Genomic DNA, 13858 nt, shown 5'->3' with positions numbered 1-13858 from the left:
TTAACTATGAGGGCATACAGCTTTGTCTGTCTGGCTCGTTACTGTATCTTCAGTGCCTAGAGTACCTGGAACACAGATGAGGTTGGCATATTTGTTGAATGAATGGATTTCTGGCTGCTTTTGAGAAATTGGTCAGCACTGAGCCCAGTTGCATTCCTGCATGGAGACTGTCATCTGAGACAAATTAGCAGAAAGGAAAAATAGCCTCCTAGTTCATTGCTTCTCAAGGAGCTTATTAGAAATACAGAATCTTGGGCATCACCCCAGAACTACTACATCAGGCTATACACTGAAACAAGGTAGGTGATTCCTTTATGCACATTCACGTTTGAGGAATATTGCCTGAGTTTACCACAGCCTGCACCTGCCCTGCTTCGCTTATTTATATTACATGTTTGCCCCTCTAGGCATTTGAATTTGTGACCCTGCTGTAGAAAGTAATATGATCATTTTTACGTGTGAGAGAGTTGACACGGTAATAATTGATTTTGTTTATAATAAAGGAATTGGAGAAAAGCCTTTTTATTGTATTGATACTGAGTCACAAGGATAATATTCATGTTTAGTGAAACATGGGCTGTATATTACTGTTTGCAAGGAATATGTTTTGACCTGCAGCATATCCACATTTTAGTGTTAGCACTTTACAACGGTTTTACTATGTTTGCTTAATGCACACAGCCTTCTTTGGAGCCAGTACGTATTTTGGCAAGTGTGTTACTTTTTAAAAATATCTATTACTTTCCTCCATCAGAAAGTAATAGTTCCAAGGGAACTGTTATAGTGAGTCTTATAAATTCTTCTCTGCACACATGTCATTGATCCCTGGAGAGTATTAGCGCCTTTGAGACTTATTGTGGTCAAGTCTGTTGTATAAACTCTGTTCACTGCAGATCCTTGGGGAAATTTTAGATAAGAAAGCATTTTATATTGCTGTATAAAGCAAGTCTGTGTAAAATAGAAACTGGGACAACATTTGAAGTTGTGTGTCCTCTCTTCTCCCTAGAAATTCTCAGATGCTGAAATAAGAATAGCAAAATATCATTTAGGTGCTTTACAAACACCAAAGTAAGGTTTGCCTCAGTTATCTTTCGGCTCTCCAGCCTCACGAAACTTGACGGGCATTCCCGTGTACCACCTCCACAAACATTTTAAGAAAATGTGGGTATGTATTTACTCTTGTTCACTCTCTATTTTAAAATAATCTTAAAAAGTCCTGACCAAAAGCACAAACTTTTGTGGAGGAGATGGACAGTAACCAGTCGGTAACAGAGAACTCTGGCCTGATATACACAATGCACTGTGGAGAGTGACCTGGACTGTGTCATGGTCCCTGTCGAGGCCCTGCATTTCCCTCCTCCTTCAACCTGTCCACCTGTCTGGACTGTACTTATGGTGCTTCTTATCTCAGGGGGAGAAACACAGCTCAACAGTTAGATAAAATGTGTGCAATCTGTTTTATAATAGAGGTTTGACCAGGATCAGATTAAAATCCTGAAGGGACCCGAAGCATGGAAAATAGTATTTCATGCTGCCTCCTCCATACCCCAATATATAATTCTCATGACACAAGACTTAAATTCATGCTTAAATTAAAATTGCTTCTTTTATTTCAAAGAAGTATTTTGAAGAAGCAATTTTAATTTTTTATTTTTAATATTTCAAAGAAATATTTCAATGTCAAAATTCTAGATAACTTTACTGCAGATAAACTTTTTCTATTTAGGGGTGATATGTGGATCCGCAAGCATATACTTATTCAGCCTCAGATTTTGCCAGAACACAACTCAAGTATATTTCCTAATAGAATGATGCTTGATACAGATCTTATAGTACTTATGAGCAAGTAGTCTCCCAGTCTTACAAAATTTGCCGCTTAACACTGTATGGAGAGGTTGGGCTGGATTGTTGGTGCAATTTGTAATCTGGTCTCCCTTCATCATCGAGGCAATTCTTGGAAGTCACCAATACCCTAGGCAACTTGTAATGAGTTTTGGCTAGGTAGGTAATTTATCTACCATTGCATACCTCTTAGTTGAGGTGCTGAGAAATAGGAAAATGTCCCAAGGATTATAGGTAGATGGTGAGAAGGAATATGAGGGGATCAGAGGCAGGGCAAGTTGACAAGTTGGACAGTCACCAACTGAGTAATTAAATAAGGGTTGTAACATATTTTATTGTAGTTGAAAAATGTCTGATTAGTGTGTGTGTCTCACACACATGAGAGACAGAAGGAGACAGAGGCAGAGAGAGAGAAGCAAAAGTGATGACCAAAATTAAACTTATGTTAACATTTGTTAGGATTTTGATTAGATTTACTTTGTCTTGAAGGAGTGCAAACTTTAACAATGTTTTACATTCCTTAAATATATACAATAAAGTATTTTTTAAAGTTATGTTAAAGGTCCTAAGAAATCTCTGCCTTCTTATTCCCTCTGGCTTAAAAAAAAAAAAAATCGCCAAGCAAAGCCATCTATCTTGTATAATTATCCTCATAAACCTCTAAAGTATGCTTCTCTCCCAAAACATTATTGGCGTTGATCCTGGTATACAATCATCACACCAGTAATTACAGCTCTTAACTGGAATATAGTCATCAGTATTTACTAGCCTCTATTATGAACACATAAATCATTTAATAAATGGTGAGTGGACACATTACTTGTCATTTTGTTTATGTTAGGCATTCTCTGCAGGTATTCTACATGAAAGTTAAAGCAGTCTGAGGCTCTTTTTGTAGACTGTGCTTATCATTAATAGAAAGCAGCATGTGTGCATCCTGCAAACCCATTTCCTTATTTAAAGTGGGCATCCTTCCTTTACTGAGATGTGCTTCCTCTTTTATTATAGGACTGAAGACCAAGCCTTTGTAAACCCTTAAAGGCACATCCCTTCCAAATGACCTTTTGTCCTGAGCGACTAAGATGTATTGTTTAGTCCACTCAGAATTACATGGGGTGTCCTAGGAATTTTTGTTTTGGTTAATTACATTTGGAAATGTGTCATTTTTTCCTATTATAAAGCATAAATGAAAGTCCACTAAAATTGATTTTGGAGTTCTGGTAGATGAGATAATTGCAGAGGGTAAATGATTTAGGATTTAAAAATATGTGTGCCTTTTCTCCACTCAGAAAAACTGAAACATTTAACTTCAATTAAGTCATCTTCTTGTCTGTGCTGCTTTCAGCTTGTGAGGGCGTTCAGATCCCTGTCATGTACTGAGCTAACTTATTCTTACTGATTATGCTGAACGGACTAAGACTGCTTTACTGAGTAGTCTTTTTGCATTTAAAGATATTGGTTGAAGGAAGGTAAAATGGAGATTTACTGCAGAACTTATAAAATATGTATGATACAATAGTATTGTACAATTAATTACATAGATAATTTCTTCAAGTTTTCACATTTCATTTATAAATCTATTTTTTATTAAAAGGACTTCTTATAAGCTTTATGAAACATATATTTATAACTTCTTGTTAAGTCTGTATTATGTCATACCATTTTAACCTTGTTTTCCAGTAACTATCATGTACTCGACTGGTCCTCTGGATTTCCTTACCTTTGTTTCTGGAAGTATCCTTTGTCTTCTATTTGCCATTCAGACATCAGTAAATTCTGTTATTTGTTCTTACTAATAAGCCCAATCTTATTGGCATTATGTTGATCCTTCTTACTCTAAACCCTAACACTTTTCTCCTGGATATTCTTTTTCTTAAAAGAATTCCACCCCCCCATTTCCACATATTTTATATATATCCAAATAAAAATCATCTTTCTCAATCTCCCACTTTAAGAAAAATCACCAAAGCCCCCTTCTGAGCATACTGGAAATCAAAGGAGAAGAAAAAAGAGTAAGTCCTGTGTCTCAGAGTTCTCTACCTGTGAAACTCACCATACTGAACTGCCTTTTGTTTTTCCCTACACCTTCACTTGCTCTCCCCAGATAAACTCCTAGCGCAAAATTTGCCCACTCCTGTCTCAGCCTTGGCTAGTGCCCCACATTCTCCTCATGAAAACCACGCCTTCTCTTCATTTAATCAGAAAGACTCAAATTCAAAAGGACCAGCAAGGATCATCTCTTCATGAAGCCATTTTAGACAGAGTTCTTTTGTTTTATACTCTTATTGTATATTCTCTGGTTTCAGCTTCTAATTTACAATATTTTTGCTTATATGCATGTTAATATATACTCCATAGTTTCTGGAGTTTTTATTTAATTTTTGTCTCTTCTTCTTTGACCTTATTATTGTCTTATTTCTTTTTATTATTGTCTTATTTCTTTTTTTTAATTTTTTTATTGTTATGTTAATCCCCATACATTACATCATTAGTTTTTGATGTAGTGTTCCATGATTCACTGTGCATAACACCCAGTGCTCCACGCAGAATGTGCCCTCTTTAATACCCATCACCAGGCTACCCATCCCCCCACCCCCTCCCCTCTAGAACCCTCAGTTTGTTTTTCAGAGTCCATCGTCTCTCATGGTTCGTCTCCCCCTCCGACTTACTCCCCTTCATTCTTCCCCTCCTGCTATCTATTGTCTTATTTCTTATATGTTCTGTATATTCATTAGAAAAATTTATTGGCTTATTTCCTATTTTTTGATAACATCTCAGGATTAGTACAAAGCTCTTCCATAGGCAACACTCAATAAATTAATGAAGATATTACATTTATTTTATAAAGTAGCTTAATTTAGGCTTGATTAATATATACCAACATCCCACTTAATCTGGTGGCCAGATAGTTGACGGCCTCATCCATCAACACTAGGTTCCATGAAGTTCGCTTTGTGATGTATCTATAGTCATCATAAAACTGGTCCTTGTGAAGAATTTCTAGGAAATAATTGAGATTGGTTGTAAGCAGTTTAGGACATGTGAATGCTAAAATTATACATTTTGCTGATAACGTGTCGAAATCTTACAAAGGACAGAACTGACAAGGTTGTACCTGTAGCCAGGGAGGTTAAAAAAACAAAAGTTACTACTCTAGATGCTGGTGGTTTTGAATAGCATACTCTCATTTGCCAACAGAAATGGTCTATGCATTAATATTAAACCTTCTTATCATGTTTCATGTATAACTTGCAAAGGTCTTTTTGCTTGGCTATGTGTTTGAAAAGTCCTTATGATCCTTATTTTCCACTTCATTAAACCCATGATGCAATGCTGAAGATGTTTGTGTTAGGGCTGGACAAGTGATGCCGGGGATCGGCAAAGGAACAAATGGAGCCTAGTGAATGGAGAGTGAAGTGCATGCTTGAGAACCAAGTCTGGAGCCTTCTGAGTTTGAACTGAGAGAAGTCAGGAGGTTTTCTACACGCTGAGATAAAGAGAGCCACATGGCCAGAAAGCCCAGGGGATCTGTGGCCCAGGACCAGGTGGTGGCCCTTTGACCTCCCTTTGCCTTTTGAGCATTGGTTTGTTTGTTTGTTTGTTTGTTTGTTTATTTGGCAGCTAAATGGTGCTAATTGAACTAAAGTGATTGTTCTGAGGAGGGTTAAACCTTTTACATTGAAAAATAATAGTAAAATGTGAGCATTTGAACAAAATGTTCTAAGCAATCTTAAAATTAATTTTAATTTATTTTGTCGTGTCAGAAAAATTCTAAGGGCCAGGTAGTGTTTTAAAAACTTTTTTTTTTTTTTAAAGATAACATCTTAGAGTAAGGGAGACTTGATAATTTAACACGTGACCAGTGAAGTCATCTTCTTTACAGAGCTGATTATTCATTTGAGCAAGAATTATTTTCTGTGTAGGTTTGTCAAGGATTAAGAAAGAACATGCCTAATTTTTTTCATTTTGCGTTTTCCAAATACTGACTTCACCCTGAAGTGTGTTCACATTGCCAGAGAACATCTTGATCTGGCAACTAGCTGCATGGAATACATCTTTATTCATTCTGAGTGATCATTCATTCATTCATTTATAGGTCCAAAGGTTATAGTATAAGGTGGAAAGTACTTTGTTTTGAGCCAGCATAGTCATTATTCATGCAATATATTAGTTGAATTTACCCGATTAATAACAGCACATATAAATTTAAGTAAATGCTTGATTTGGAAAATAATTCAAGTACCAAAAGAAAGAAACCCTTGTTTATGTGTGTATATGGGTATATGCACACATCAAGAGTTCTAAATATTTATTTTTAGTAGGTTGTAGTATCTTTATATGTCAGACCTTAGTTTATGGTTTCGGCAACATGTGAACACAAATGGAAAGAAATTAGATTTCAGAATCTCAACAAAAATTCAACTTTAATATCCTCTGCTTTCTTTGGGTACATTATTCTGTTTCTTACATTGACATTTAAGCTCATTTATTTTAGTCTGTTTTTTTTCCTAAATGATTACATTGAAGATTATAATATTCTCATAAAGTATTAATCTCTCACTATCATTGTGGATTTATCTGTTTTCCTTTGTTTATGATTATTATATCTTCTTGGTGTATGGTTTTACCAGTATGAACAGTATACCTCATTATTCTTGTTAATACTGGGATTTAAAGCAAAATGGATTACTATTACTGAATCAACTTTTTTTTCTAAGTAGTTGATTGGGATTTCTTTTTCTGTTCCTTATGTTTTCAACCATTCAGTGTCCATTTAAGTATATGTTTATGAAAAATAATTAGGCATTTCTCTTTTGTAACTTCAATTTTATTTGTCACTTTTATGGGGTATTTAATGTGTTTACATTTATTATTACTGATGTATAGGTACTTATTTTTATCTTGTTAATATGTATTTTCAACTTTTTCTTTGTTTTTCTTTTTTCATGTTTCTTCCTTTTTGTTAGTTTGATGAATCTTTGAATTTTTTTTTCCCTCAGCTACTGGTTCAGAAGTTATACTTTTCATTTGTATTCTTTTTGCTGTTACGCTTAATTTTAACACACGTACTTTATAAAATCCAAATCTGAATAATAGTTCTCATTGTGTACTCCAAACACTTTGATCTGATGCCTTCCATATTCTAATTTTTTGCTGTCCGGTTTGTATATCTTTGAAATCAATCATTGTTATTTTTCTTGTTTTTAAATATAGCTTGTAATTTATATTTATCCATATGTTTACCAGTTTATTTGCTCACCCTTCTTCCATCCTGCTCCTGCTTCTTGAGTTTAATTTCCTTCTGGTTAAAGTGGGTTCTTTAGTGGTAGTTTTAGTGAAGGCATATGACATATATACTCTCTGCCTTTGTCTGAAAATATCTTGATTTTGCCTGTAGTCTTGAATGTTTTGTCTTCCATTCAACCTACCCTTTGACTTTTGTTGCTATTTTACTAATTATATGGAATTTCCGTTTGGTGTCTTCTTCAATTCTTATTTTGTTACTTTACTTACATCTCTTATCTCTTTGAATATTTTAAATATGCTTACTTTGGAGAGTCTTTAATTTTCTCTTATTTTCTTCTAGGAGTGAAAATTCTTCTGGGTGTTACCTCTTTGCTTTCTGTGCAGTGTCTGTGTAACCTGGCCTGTGGAAGGGGTCCCAGAAAGAGGGGTGACACCTTTGCATCTGCCATGCTCTACAGGTTCCATCAGTTTCAACCAAGTTTTCATGTTTGAATTCTGAAAATGATAGCACAGAGTTTTAGCCAACAAATGGTTATTATGAGGAAGAGACAGAGTGATCCCTTTGTTGCTTTTAACCATCTCAGTTAATGACACTTTATAAAAGACAGGAGAAGCTTTATTCTGAAGTCTAAATAAAAATGAGTTTAACTTGGGGCGTCTGGGTGGCTCAGTCAGTTAAGCATCTGCCTTCGGCTGAGGCCATGATCCCAGGGTCCTGGGACAGAGCCCCGCATTGGGCTCCCTGCTCAGCGGGGAGCCTGCTTCTCCCTCTCCCTCTGTGTGTGCTCTCTTTCTCTCTCAAATAAATAAATCTTTTAAAAATGAGTTTAACTTGACAACATAAGTACATATTTAGGTAGTTGCCACTATTTTAAATGTTAATGTAATTTACATATAAATGTGAGTATAATTTTCAATATAATTTAAATGAAATTCAAATTGACTATTTGAAACACCTCTGGGAACACAGTTTTACAGTCATTCACTTAGATTCTAGGACCCCCATCAGTGTTGCCTGATGTTTGCTATGTCGACCTAGGATCCGTGTGTGTAAAGAAATAAATGATCAAAGCCAATTATAAATAATTTTTTAAAAATCACTTAATTGTGTGTTAAGGACACAGTTTTTGGAAGACAAGTGCCTGGATAGGTCTGTTATTCCTCAGAAGGAAAGCTGGTTAGTTTTAGGGGGTTCTCTCAGCTACCGGCCTAGTGTGTTCTAAAAAAAAAATATTTGCCTGGGATCCTTTCTAATTGACTGATTTCCAAACTATTTACATATTAGCAAAATCTTATCTTTTCTTGGAACAATGTTCCCATATATTTTCAAATGCACAGTGAAATTCAAAAACACATACTCCAGTCTAAAGTGTTTTGTGCACCAGCATCAGTGGCATATAAATAACAGATACTGTGTTCCTAAGAAGTTCAGTTTTATATTGTGTTAAATGTGGTGGTGATTTTCATTTTGTAATCTGCATAATTGCTAGTAAATTTAACAAGTTATCTGATATGTGATTTTTTTCCTCTTAAAATTTAAATTTCAAAACTCATTTAAACTCTATTGTTTTAAGTAATGTGTAGCATCACTGTACTTCTTTTTATCTTATGAATCTCACAAATGCAAAAGAATACCAGAAAAATGCCACAGAATTATCACTTGGCTGTCAAAACATGAGTTGCTGCTCATCAGGGATCAGGGACTACTCTTGCTGCGCATGTGTCTTCCATCCGCCCGTTTACATTTAGTACCTTAATGGTTTTGCCCTTCATACTCTGGCTGATCTATTTGCTTTATATTTTTCCTCTCCGCTCCCCACCCCCCCGCCGTGCCATTAAATAAACAAAAATTGCTCCACTTTGGTTTCTTTAGACCCCATTTCTTGTCCTTTTGGCATTGCCTCTTCCTGGTTTTGGCATAACTTATATGTGTTATCTGTGTCGTCTTTCCATACCCTGTTGCCTTGGTAGGCTTAGGGAGGCTGCCAGGCTATAAAGTAGATATGAAACTCAGGTTTCCATGAAAAGCATTCCCTCATCGTCAAGTCCAGCTTTTCTCATCCTTTGGCTTAATAGGATTACACAAAGGCCATTTGATGTTAGGCCTGCTGTGTTAGCAATTTAATGATGTTGAGAAAGAGACAGTGGCCAAGTCTTAATGAGACTTTGCTATTTCACAACCTCTAAATCAAGACATACAGCTGAGGAAGTCTGGCTCCTTGCCACCCTACCAGCTGGATGGTATATGCATTGTTAGTATCACCTTACAGCTTGACTGGAGCTTCAGCGTGCGGGCTGTATGGTGTGTGATGTGGTGGGGAGCTGTTTCCATGAATGGGTGGGGAGGGAAACTGACTTGGAACATTGTCATTTGTGGATATAGCTACAGTGTTCTATCCCTTCATGATGGTAGTATCTTCAGTATCTTATATCTAGGACTAGAGTTTTGGAAATTGAAGTTAAGATCTGGAGACTAAGAGAGTCATAAATATTTTATTTATATTAATTTTTGGCTCTTTTTCTCTTTATATCTTTAATTCTATATTTATTATTTTTAAACTCATTTAAAAATAATTTTATATTTACTGTATTTCTAGACCAAATTCTTGAGTTTTTGGACTCAGCCTTTATATACTCATTTTATGTCTCTTGCTTCTTAAGAAAAGGGCACCTTGGTCTCTTAGTCTGCTAGTTTAATATTTTAATTGTTTTAATACCACGACAGCTAGCATCTCAGCTGTTGATCACTACTGTTATTATTTCAGATAGTAGGCATTTATTCATTCTTTTTTGCTGTATTCCTAAATTTTAGGTTTAGTGGATAAAGAGGGTCAGCATTTGGATCCTTGGAGTCGCTCGTTATAAATAGACCGGAAAATAGCAACAGGCTGGGCTGCTGCTTCACTAATGGCCCTTTTCAAATACTTAAAAGCAAATGATTCATCAAATAGAATCACTAAAAGCAGAAACCTGCCAATTTGTAGAATCTGACTCCTCCTAATCAGAGTAAGGCAACAGGATGTTGAGTTCCTGCTCTGCACCTGATTAAAGCCAAATGCACAAGGAACAGCTGGGCAAAGGAGGAAGCACAAAACCGTCTCAGCTGGGGGTCGGAGAGCTAAAGAAATTTAGAGGAAAAATTATTTTTCAAAAACCTCCCACATTTGTTTTATTTTTTCAGATATGCTCAGTAGATAAGCACAGATTCAGTCTCAGGCTTTGCTTTTTTTCAGTTAACATTCCATCTATAATTTAAGGAAAACAAATCTATCTAGGTATGGTTTAAATAAGGTTCCTTCCCGTGCAAGATGATTTCCAGGTAATTCTCTTATCATCCTAATCCTGCGTGTTTTCTCATTAGGCATTATTCTAGCTATGAAAACAGTCACTTAGCTTCATGTGTATTAAACAGTAATGATTTTCCCCATTGAATTTCTGTGTTACTAAGCATTTTTCTCATTAAGGAGCTCTCTGATGATTTTGATTTTTTAAAAAAATGTATACATCTGAATTCACTGTAGAATTTTCTCATGATTATGAAAGCATTGCAAAATATATTATCTGTAGTTATTTTAATGTTTTTATAAAGTTAAGGTAAAACTCTGCTTGCCAGAAAATGCATTTTAAAAAACTTGGAAGCATTCTACCTATCCTAATTTAAATAGTAGAATTGAAAAAGTATTAAAAAGGTAAGATTATTTTTATATTATTTTAAATCTTGCCATTTAATAATCTGCATCTCTGATAAGTCATATATATATGTTGTACTTATTTACCCCTAAATTATAACCTTTAGGCATACATATTGAGTGTTGATGTATATAAACACACACACATACACACACATATGTACTGTCTATAAAACATGACAAATCATTTTTAAGTATGTATTATTCCCAATATATATTTCTCAAAATACCATTTTCTTGGGATAAATATGTGTACAGCATCAGTTAGATAAAAAAATTCCTAAGACTCATAGCAGTTTTCTAGACATAATGCCAGTTTAAAATTTTACGTGTACATGTACTTTAAAAAATCAAGAACCAGATAAAGCCATCATAAGAAAACACATACCAATATCTCTTGAATAGATGCAAAAATCCTGAACAAATACTCATAGACTGAATCCAGCAACGTATAAAAAGGATTCTATATCATGACCAAGTGGGATTTATCACAGGAATGCAAAATTGGTTTAACAAAATTTGACTAATGTTATACAACCTATCCAATAAAGACAAAGAAACACATAATCACCTCAAAAGACAAACAGAAAACGTGACATTTCAAAAATTCTGCTCTCTTTCATTCTACTTAGGAGTAGAAGAGAACTTTCTCAACCTGAAGAAGGGTATCTACAAAAATCCCACAGCTAACATAGTACTCAATATGAAAGGCTGGATGCTTTCCCTTTAAGATAAGAGATAAGAGAAGATTGTGGGCTCTCTTCACTTCTGTTCAGTGTTTCACTGGAAGTTCTAGACAGAATAATTAGGCGGGTAAAAGAAATAAAAGGTATCCAGATAGGAAAGAAAGAAGTAATACTTCTCTATTAGCAGATGATATGATGTTATGTTGTATTAGATAATCCTAAGGAATACAAGAAAAAATTATTAGCACTAATAGGTGAGTTCAGGAAAGTTACAGGATATCAGATTGATATACAGAAATCATTTGTATTTCCATACCTTGTCAGTGGCCAGTAAGCACATGAAAACATCATTAAACCATCAGGGAAATTCGAATCAAAACCACAGTGAAATGCCACTTTACACCCACTAGAAAATGTCTGCAATCAGAAAGACAAATACCAAGTGTTAGTGAAAATGTAGAGAAATTAGAACCCTTTACACAGCAACCTTTTCTGGATCTCTTGAGACAATCATGATTTTTATCATGTGTTTTGTTTTTGTTAATGTGGTGTACTGATTCATTTGCAGATATTGGATCATTCTTTCATCTCTGGAATAAATCCCACTGATCACAGTGTATCATTCTTTTAAGATTCTGTTAAATACTAGTGACTTTCAACACTTTAAAGATCTTTTTTCCATTATATTCTATTTTACATCTTCTGACAAGTAATCTCCAGTCATTCTTGTCTTTGCTTCCCTTCAAATCTTTTCTCTGCTTTAATTTTCTCTGTATCGCTTCTCGGCCTTTTGGCTAAGATCAAGTGTAGTATCTGTTCTTATCAGTTTAATTTTCTCTGTATCACCAGTTTACAATAATATTATTATAATGTGCTGTATGGTTTTTCTAAGTAGTTATCCTGCTAGGGGTTCATTAGGTTTCTTGGATCTGAAAGATTCAAATTAAACTGTGATGATTTTTCAGCCATTTTATCTAGAAATATTGTTCTTGTATTTTAATAACATATATATTAGACCACTTATATTTTCCCATCTGTCACTGAGGCTCTGTTCAAAATAAGTCTAAGCCATCTCTTTTGGTGAGTACCATAACATTTATTTTTTGATTGATTCTTTGTAGAATTTTGCTGATTAAGATATGAGAACTGCTTTCTTAATTTTCTATTTCTAATTGAGATTAGTGGCTTTGATCACATTTTAATATTTATTTTTTTCTTTCCATTTGTAGTATCTTTTCTTTACCAGTTTTTATCCCCTTCATTTCTGACTTTTTTGGTACAGATTAAGTTTCCATTGCTAGATTTATCCCTCCCTCTCTTAGACCTGCCTTATCCCACCTTGACCTATCTGCTGCTTTGAATGTGTCAGTGTCTTTTATAAGAACTTCAGTGTTCTTCAAATTAAATCCAAGATTTCCAGGCTTAACTTCTGGTTCTTTTAAAATTCCATTAAACTGTATTTCTTCTCTCCTCTCCTACTCTTATTCCCTCCATTGCTTTTCCTTAGGATCCCTTCAGTTGGTTTAGAGTTGACACTTTTATTGAAAGAAGAGGCTTTGGGTAGAGTTTTGGTTACTTATTTTTTACTTTATTTATTTTTTCTGCTTTTCAAATCTTATATGGCCTATTTTTTTTCTTTTTTTAAGATTTCATTTATTTATTTGAGAGAGAGAGCCTGAGAGAGAGAGAGAGAGCATGAGTAGGGGGAAGAGGCAGAGGGAGAGGGAGAAGCAGACTCCCCACTGAGTAGGCTGCCCAACATGGGGCTTGATCCCAGGACCCTGAGATCATGACCTGAGCTAAGGCAGACGCTTAACAGATTGAGCCACCTAGGTGCCCCTATATGGCCTATTTCCTTCATTGATTGTTCTTTTTTTAAGAATACAAAAATTAGAATTGCTTTTGGAATATCAGAGCAGAAATTCCCTTGAACCTTCCATACCTGTGAGCTGTTTGTCCTTTTCTTGAATGTAAAAGGTAGAAAAATAACTTGTCATGCTGTTATTTCAAACTATAAAACTTCCTATACTCAATGACACATCTCTCTTTCTACCTGGATGTCTATGTGTTGTCATTATTTGGATATAGGCCAGTAATTACTCTGATTTGAATTGTCCTGCTCATGATTTTCTTCTACTGCAGGGTCTGACTAATACATACATTTACCTTCACCTCATTTCTTAATATAATGAAATTCCCCAATATGTTTCTTAAAATTATTCAGAACATTTGAAAACTCACTGAGGTGATGCACTCTGTTTTTCTATATCTTATTCATCTTTGGAGTCTGGTGATTACCTTTTTTCTTTAATGGTGATGTTTTGTGTTTATATATATATATATATATATACACATATATATATATATATATAGACAAGTTGACTAGAAATGCCA

At 34.8% G+C, this 13858-nt stretch overlaps 1 protein-coding gene and 1 non-coding gene across 4 annotated transcripts in view; both read left to right on the top strand.

Moving 5' to 3' along the window:
- Positions 1-13858, top strand: part of GMDS (GDP-mannose 4,6-dehydratase) — a 641402-nt gene that overhangs the window by 246398 nt on the left and 381146 nt on the right. The gene's annotated exons all lie outside the window — the stretch shown is intronic.
- On the top strand, positions 12239-12436 carry LOC112838437 (U2 spliceosomal RNA). Its single transcript, XR_003211994.1, has one exon. It is a non-coding gene; the product is annotated as a U2 spliceosomal RNA (small nuclear RNA).

Source organism: Callorhinus ursinus, unplaced genomic scaffold (genome assembly GCF_003265705.2).
Source record: "Callorhinus ursinus isolate GAN/ISIS: 27379988/994484 unplaced genomic scaffold, GSC_fseal_2.0 scaffold26, whole genome shotgun sequence".
Taxonomy (NCBI): domain Eukaryota; kingdom Metazoa; phylum Chordata; class Mammalia; order Carnivora; family Otariidae; genus Callorhinus; species Callorhinus ursinus.
Note: the sequence above shows the minus strand (reverse complement) of the source record. Positions and strands in the feature narration are given on the sequence as shown.